At 42.1% G+C, this 8,834-nt stretch overlaps 1 long non-coding RNA gene across 2 annotated transcripts; it reads right to left on the bottom strand.

The window, feature by feature from the left end:
* Positions 1 to 236: 236 nt before the first annotated feature.
* LOC144112530 (uncharacterized) lies at positions 237 to 8,246 on the bottom strand. 2 transcript variants are annotated; one of them, XR_013310296.1, is made up of 6 exons: positions 8,078 to 8,246; positions 7,600 to 7,670; positions 3,937 to 4,042; positions 3,627 to 3,807; positions 1,187 to 1,303; positions 237 to 944 (listed from the first exon to the last, which is right to left on the bottom strand). It is a non-coding gene; the product is annotated as an uncharacterized LOC144112530 (long non-coding RNA). The 2 variants fall into 2 exon arrangements; XR_013310297.1 differs by lacking the exon at positions 7,600 to 7,670.
* Between the last annotated feature and the right edge of the window lie 588 nt (positions 8,247 to 8,834).

Here is an 8,834-nt window from a genome sequence, read left to right on the forward strand (position 1 = left end):
TGTTACTGCAAGAGCATATGATAAATTGTTAAAGAAGCTGAGACAGTTTTGCGGTGACCAGCACAATCAGGCTGGGGCCAGCCAGCGAGATGCCAAAAGACCAGTTGTGTTACCGTATGTACATAAATTGTCGCACAATTTGAAAAATGTGGCCAGAAGGTATGATGTAAAAGTGGCTTTCTCAGCCCCTAATACGTTGTCTAAAGCATGTAAAATTTTAAGAATAATTCTGTGAATGTGGCTCGAGAAAAGTACACGTGTAGAGTGAAATGTATATGTACCTTGTAAAATGAATGTGGTATCAAATATTATTATCTTGTAGTCTGGTTTACGTAGGTGCAACTGGAAGGTGTATGAATGTAAGACTACAGGAACACAAGAGGGTAGGGGCTTGGCTAGGTGGTTGAGGTAACTCTGCTGTACACTGCACGGGATGTGAAGTCTGCTACCCTTTCCTTTTGGCAACACGCATTTTGGCAGTAAATTCAGAGAGATTAAATGAGAGATTATCGAGGCTAGACACATCTTATGACTCCGTGAAGAATGTGTGTTTTGTCTATCGTGTTAACACACAATGAGTTGGACTACCTCGATCAGGGAAATGTTGAGGGCGATTTTTGACTCATGTTGTCCTGCATGCTTATCTGTAACTACATGGTTTATGGTATTGCTTGGCTTTTTATATATTCCCTGTTCACGCCAATAAACTTTAGTCGCGAGTCAGCACCTGTCTTGTCTCCTTTCTCATCCCTGTCTTTCGCGCTGGTGGATTCACCGCAATGGCTCACCTCTGCAGAAATCCAAGGCATGACATTTTCCTCTTCACACTCGTGGTTCAGCGCATAATATGGCAAAGGCTTTTCAATTCCAAGGAAAGTTCATGGCTCCATTGAACACTGCCTCCTGCTTACAAGACACAGAGCAGCAATCATTGTAGATTCTACCTGTGACACAAAGAGCAAAGTTTTAGTTTGAGTGGACTAAACTAGGAAAGCAGCACAATATATCTATAGCCAAATAACTGAACTGAAAGAAATGGAGGGTAGTGTAATAGTGAATATACTGATATATTGCAAGTGAGATATATGCATAATATATTGCAATATCCAACACTGCTACCATTGCCTTAGCCAACTACTTCATAAATAACAATAAATGCACTATCACAAAAATACTGATAACGTACTATTAGTGTTAATAGTAGCAGTGCAGGTTCCATGAACTAAAAAGGGCCCAGTGCTGACTGTCGTTCCCACAGCAGCCTTGTGACCAATGGCCGGTGTAAAGGAAAGAGGAGGAATGACTGAAAAGAGAAAGAGCCAGGGGGAAGGAAAATAGGTATAGAAGGGCTTAGGATATCATAGGCAAATAAGGTTGTTTAGACAGTGAGCACAAAATAAACATTACCACACAAGTAAAGACATACAAGACCAAACATATATATCATTGTGCAGAGTGGCAAACTTGATGCCATTTAGCCCAAAATATGTTTTCAATAAAGTGATTATAATTATTAATAGAACAACTGACCGAGTGAAACCATAACAGGGATGAACAAGGAAGTTGTTAATATTCTGGCAGAAATTAAAAGAAGAAAATGGATCTGGCCAGGGCATACAATGCAGAGAATGAATCACCAATGGTATCTTAGGGCAACAGAATGAATTTGATGAATTTTAATGGCACAAGGGCATCTGTGGCCAAAGAGTGCCTTAGCACAAGTTAATTTCGTCTACTCAAGGTGAAATCAGAGACCCATTTCCCAAGCATTTCATTCCAGATAAGCTGAGCACCACGCCAGGAAACAGCTTGTGCATTGTATCGCAACAAAATGAATTTCACCCTAAGGAAAATATAGCAGGAGATAGCTGATTATAAGCTCACTAGATAAGATTAGGTGACTTCTGATAGTGTGGCATGTAGCTGGTGCAAGACACAGATAATTAAACTGGAAAAGGCTATTGTCCTGAGGTGAATGTATACTAAGCAATGAGGATAATGAAATTCGCTACACTAGAGCCGTTAAGAATCAGCTCAAGTTCCATGCTTCAAGATGATGCAAGCAAGTTTGCTCAGTGAAAAAAAATAAGTTCACCCAAGAATTGGTATCTTGGCGGTATCAAGCTGCAGGTGCAGATGAATTAATCCTGCCTCAGAGAAGAGCTACATAGAGCACAAAACATTTTTGGCCAGTCCTACACTGACAGCTGTTAATAACTATTTTAAAACTGTTTTTCATTGCACAAACAATAATACCGAGTTTGTGTTGGTCATGTGATTATGTTACTGAGGCTCTCCTAAAAATTCTAGCCAGAGCTAAAATACAAGCTGTCTCAACTAAGTTTTTATATCAACAATGAGAACATAAACTCATGCAGATTATTCAAGTAGAAGTTTTATTCTTCATGACGTGCCCTACAAATTTTAAATTATACTGAAAAGTAATAGAGTGGAGTGCTTGTGCCAAAAATACTAAACCTCAACAACAAAGAGAACACAAGATAAAGGCAACAACATATTGCCCAAAATTTAAATGTTTGACAGAACAAATATGAAAAGAAAACCTCTCCACAACTGGAACAAAACAGCGTGATACCGAGCACACATTTGAAAATTGTTTCATCCAAATCCCCAGTCTGATGCTCCAGCACTCTTCAGCCAGCATGTCTTGAAATGTACCATAGTTCTGGTAGCTGTAACGAGTATACAGCTGATCCGGCATTTTGATATGTGAACAGTAACCCTCAATGACCACCAGGCTGAATACTTTCAAGAGGCTGTTCTAGTAACAAGACTGCAGTGAAACACTTAGCAAGTTATGCTGGCGTAATAATGCAAACCGTTAATCTGAGAGTTCGCTACCACGCAACTCTGTAGTAACTCCTAAAGTGTTGCAATCGAATGAAAAAAAGGACTGCCTATTATATAAACAAAAGTCAAGAGGCTGCAATGCAAGGCCACGACAGAAGTGCTGCAATACAGCAATAGCGATACAATGTACACTTTAAGCAACACAATGAAACATGATCTTTTATCCTTTATTATCAGAATTTAAATATTTGTTTTCCTTGCTCTCTTGCAAAATTAAGTTTAGATTGTGAATGCACTCAAAAAGACAAGGATACAGAAAGAGATTTCCACACAGTGCACTTACTTCCAGTGTCTTTTTGAGCACATCCACTATCTAAACATGGTAACCCAACTAGTCTAAACGCTGTCGTTATTCCAAAATTAAGCCTTTCACAAAGTGGGAGCCCCTTTCCCCATACAAGGTGCACCATAACTAATCCAACACTTTTTTCATGATATGTTTTCTCTGAGAATAAACACTGTTTGAAGATTTTGCAATAGTACTTGTCTTTTCAATTCTATGAATGTATCATGCAAGTGTTCAATGAAATGACCATCTGCCTATCTTGATCATTGCTCAAAATCAGGGTATAATGCACCATGAAGGGCAGGCTCTGCTTGATGTTTATGTTTTCCTAATGAAGCATGTACGTGCAACCCTTCTGCTGGCTTGTATGCAGCAGGTTTGTCTAGCTAGGCGAACTGTGGTTTTGCTATAAAGATGAAATGGTACTTTGGAAGTGAATGGTTTTCTAAAATGCATTTAACATACATACCGGGGCTTTAACAGCACCTGGTGTAAGCAACATCAGTGGGGGAACCGCAGGAGTGGCCTAGTGGTCCGAGCATCTGCCTCGCAAGCAGGAGGTGCGGAGTTCGATCCCCAGTGCCACCGGGTAACCAGCGGTGATACAACGGGTCGTTTCAATGGCCAGTTTAAAACTTGAAATAACCATGCTGCAATATATACAAAAAATGATTTGTGTGCTCTCTCTTACATGACATAGTTAATCATATCATAGTGTTGGTAGTACACAAAATGCATGTGTGGAACATATACATGCACTGTTTTTGTTCACATCTTACCTGCTATGTGCTGTTATGGCATGTTATGTGCTGGGAAAGCAACAGTTGTGAGCAATGTTGTGTTGCAGCCTTTCTTCTGGTGGAATTTGAATCATGTGAGGTGCAGCTGAAAGAAATTGTTTCATACATAAGTATATTTCATGTAACACAACAAAAAGTGCACAGCCCCATCATGAGTTGTGGTTTAAACTAACAGCGAGTTTTTTACTACTCTATTTAACATATGATGCAAGTCAGTGATGCTGGAGGCACAAAACTAAATACTGTGAGGTAACAAGAGCTAATATGGACAATCATGCCTTTAAGAGATATTGTCAATATATATTTTCCTGAATGAACTAAAGTTATCCTTAGAAGCATTCAGAGGAAGATAATTTTGCTAAATGCCTTTTGCCAGAATAGGCCTTTTATGAACCAGTTGCAAATGAAAAGAATAACTTTAAGACCATGCTATGCATGCTCTAACGCCAAAGTAGTTGCATACAAGCAGTATACTATGCCCCTAGTTTTATGGTGGGCCTGTACTGCACAATTTTCATGCAAGGTAGTGGAAAGTATGTGCCGTGAAACAGACCTCTGCTTGCTGAAACTGGCAAATAAGTACTGGGTTTTTAAGGCAGGAAAGAAGTTACATAGTTCCTTCTGCAGGTTTTGAACTTCAGGCTAGTTATTTGAAAAATATCAATCCCTGAACTGCAATGATTGAAGTTTTTAGCAAATAACATTTCCATTGTAACAGTGGAAACGCTCTTTTATTTGAGGAACGACTTTTCAAAAGCCTGTGTTTCATGGTGGCTGTCAAGCAGCCGTGATAAAGAGAAACCAGTCACGACACACAACCAAGCCCCCGTAGCACATTTTCAACTATACCCTCATGATATAGCTTTAAAGTAAGTGTTAAGCAATACAAATACAAATCCCTTGATTTCCTTCATGATTTATCACTGGTGTATACATACAAAGATAACCGTACAAGATGTGGAGTGCATGGTACAGAGAAAGTAGGCAGATGGTTTCTTGACACTCAAAAAGTGAACAAGGGAAGGAAAAATCTCAGGGTGCTTGCCGTTTCGACAAGACAACTTGTTTTCGTCTGGGGTCAACATATACAGAGGAAACTTAGAATCAAGTACAGGGTTGTCCACTCTTAGTGCGAACACGCGAGCACATGGCTGTGCTCTTTGGGCCACTGTGTCTGACATTGCCACACATCGAAGTGTAACATGACACGAAGCACCACATCCAGGTGCATCTCCTCTTGCGCCATTTTGCAGCGATGAGTGGCTGCGCCGCACACAGTGGACCTCTAAAGAGTGCGGCCATGCGCTCACATGTTTGCACTAAATGTGGCCAGCTCTGTACATTCCGGAATTGGCATAATTATTTGAAAAGGCCTTGCACATGGTCAGAGGTTTCCCAACCCATAATTTCCCCCTCCTTTCCTGCATTCTTTAATTTATCGTTATACTTTAACCTTACGCCCTGCACCTCCTGACATCACTTCTCGGAACCTTGGCCGCCATACTCCTCCCCCTCCCCCTTCTTTTTGCCTTTTCTCCGAACCTGCCCTCATTTTCTCTTTTTCCTTCAAATTATTTTGCCCCCCCCCCCCCCCCCCTGGTATTTTATTCTGCCATGCTGCTTAATTCCTTTATCCTAGTTTTTCAGGAAAAGGCAGCCAGCCATACCAAGCTACCTGTTGCGGCTGGACATAAAGCCATTCAAGCCCACTATCCACACTCCATACCCCGAGATTCGTTTCTACTGAATTGGGCTTTTTTGTTTTCAAAGTTTTGCAGGTCAACCGGTTAACCTTCTTTAGCAGCTATCATGCCTGGTCAAGGTTCACGCTCCCCATTGTAACGCCCTTCCCATATCGCACCCTCGTCCCACACAACAGGCCTTTCGCCTCGACGTGAAAACCTTATTTAAACCCCACCAATGATGAACACTTTGCCAGACAAAGACAAGTCCTCTTGTCGAAACGTCGGCAAGCACCCTGAGGCTTTTACCTTCCTTATTCAGTTTGTGAGATACCAGGGACAGGTGTTCAAGCAGCCATACCACACTAATACCCCTGTCACACGGGCACCGCAAAGGCCTTTGAGAATCATATCCAAAGGCGTAAGGAGTGCAGCTACCCGGTACAAATGTTGCGCCTTTGTCGCTAAGGGCCTTGGAGGCGAAGGCGCTCAACCGAGACCTTCGGAGCCCGAAGACGCGGCATTCGAGAAGCTGTGATCGCAGTACCATCCAAAGTCAAAAAGTAAAAGCAATAAAAAAAATAGATAAGCTAATAATGTTTGAAAACATTTTTTCAAATACGAAAGGTATGTCTGGCTTTGGTTTTTGTACGGGTGTTTATGTTTTATGTTCAAATTTCAAGACAGTGAAAGTGTTGCGGCAACACCGAGCGCCCATGGTGGCCAAGGCAATACACGTACAAAACCTGCTCCTGCTGATGAGAGTAGCTGTTGCGGTACTTTTAAAGAAGCAATCAGAATAAAAAAATTGTCAAAGCTCAACGAATGAACAGAATACACCACTTTAATTTTAGAACACCCACTTCAGCCACCTCGAGTATAGCAGCGGGTGCTAAGCCTGAACGACTTTCACCTTTGGGCTGCACCGTGTAGCTGCATCGCTGCTCCTTTAAGCTTTCGCTCCTTTGGTGAAAAATGGTGCCTTTGCTGGAAAGGCCTTCGAGGAATGCCATGTGACAGGGCTATAAAGCACATTTTTTACTGACACGAAAGACTCAGTGCCTTTAGTTCTGACAACATTCTGAATCATGCTTTGGTGGCTTAGCATATCAAAATACTGGACATGACAAAATCAGCTAATTAGTGAGGGCTATTTGCTATAGGTAAAATTATAATTCTCCTAAAATAATGAAAAGAAACCACCAGCACTGACATCAATGTACAATTTGGCTGTAACATACTGACATGACAATATAGTTACACGTAAATTCCCTTTTCGCAATTCAAAACTGCGTGCATTATTTCTAGAAAGTGCGAGAACAGAAGCTCATACATAGTGCCAAAGAAAAGAGTGCATAATAGTACCACTTATGAGGTGTTTATTGGCAACTGCAATGAGCAAGGCTATGTTAATGGCAATCCAGAGTTATTATGTGTCTTATGAGCGCATGCACTTGGGAGGTGATAGCAGCTGTGGACGCAGCTGTCCATCGCAGTTTTGAGTCTGTCGAGATAACACATGGGGTAAGGTATTCCCTGTTTTGCTGCCGAAGGCAAAACCGTCAGCGAGTGGAGTTGCCTTGCTATTCACTGTCAATATCTACTGCTCAAAGTAAAGGAAACTAGGGCATAAAACATACAGCATTTCATACTATGCTTTGGCCAAATGCAGTGAGAATGAAACAGACTAGAGACTTGTCTTATGACGTTTGCACTCTTTACTTTGCACCAGAGGAAAATAAATTTATGTACAGTTGACCTACTGCTTGCCACAGTCCTAGAAGAAATGAATCCAGGTCTCAGAAATTCTACCGAGAGAATACTGATGCTGCATGTGCATTTCTCTGAACTGTTTTGAAATATGCAGAAGTTACCAAATTTTTTACTACCTGATTACATACTGTAATCTTTGCAAGGAATATGAGGTTAACGGACAGGGAAAAAATGTCAGGAATGGTACCTGTGGTACGGGGCACTTGGACAAACAAATGACCCACTGGGCGTCCCCAGGAGCTCTGCTACCAGGCACCCCTAGCAACAGTAGTCAATTTTCCAGATCCAAAGGAGCCATGCGAATGATTGCCGAAAAGTCAAGTTTAAGGACAGCAGATGCATGAACACAAAACAGTTTTCCAACTTTGTTTCAGTGTGATAAATGGTTTCAAATCTCTAGACTATATCTGGTAGTACACAAATTATCAGAACACCGTCTCCCGCTCAGAATCATCTCAAAACACATTCGACACGCAGTACCAACATGGACAGTTCGTGCTTAATTGAATCCAAAAGTTTACGCTGATCGACCAATATTACTCTAAATAGAGACAGAAAGCGCATGCACGTTGTACTGATGTTATCGTGAACATAACATGCGACGAGACGCAGGGTTACAATACAAACAAAAAACCGCTTTCAAAATTTGAGAACAAAAGGCTCACCTTCTCACAAGTTCGCCAAACCGGAGACGTTGCCGAGTGGCTGCCGCCAAAGTCACTCGCAATGCACAGAAACAATAAAAATGCAGTGCCGCTGACTTTCCTTGAGCAATTCCAGTCGATTGAACTTCCAACTGTTCGCACCGACTACCTCTCTCTGCAAGCATGTCTAAATGTTAGCGGCCCGCAGCCACGCCATTTGCAATTTACGGAGTTACACGGGAAATTCATAGCGCCATTCGCGTATTCGCGCTCAAGCTCACGTCGCTGATGTCGCAAAGGCGCACAACGGCAAAAACATATAAGATGTATTTAATTTTACGGTAGCTTTTTTAGCTGACAACTTGAATCGTTTGATATATTGTTTTTTCTTTTCGTTGCATGAACGTTATTACCACCAGCGGCAGCGCAGCTTGGCCATGGCTAGCCATGGCGAAGTCGAAGCGCTAGCCGAGCCCGCAGTCGGAAACATGTGCGCAGTTAGCGCAGTGTGGAGTTGAATGAACAGGCGCTATGGAATGCGTTTTTGTTCTTCCGTGTTCGCTGCGTGCGTCCTGCGCGTTGTGTGTCTTTAGTATGAGTGTGTATATGTGTGTGGCCCGAACGCTGCATTGGAGTGTACATACAACAGCTCGCTGTCCCGTGCGGCATCGGTGCGTAGTAAAACGATCATGCAGAATGTGCGTTACAATGCCAGTGGCCCTGCACGAAAGAGGAGACTTGAAGCCGACGGAAAAGCTGATCTCCCTCGTGGGACTGC

This window comes from Amblyomma americanum, unplaced genomic scaffold (assembly GCF_052857255.1).
Source record: "Amblyomma americanum isolate KBUSLIRL-KWMA unplaced genomic scaffold, ASM5285725v1 scaffold_398, whole genome shotgun sequence".
In the NCBI taxonomy this organism is placed as follows: Eukaryota; Metazoa; Arthropoda; class Arachnida; order Ixodida; family Ixodidae; genus Amblyomma; species Amblyomma americanum.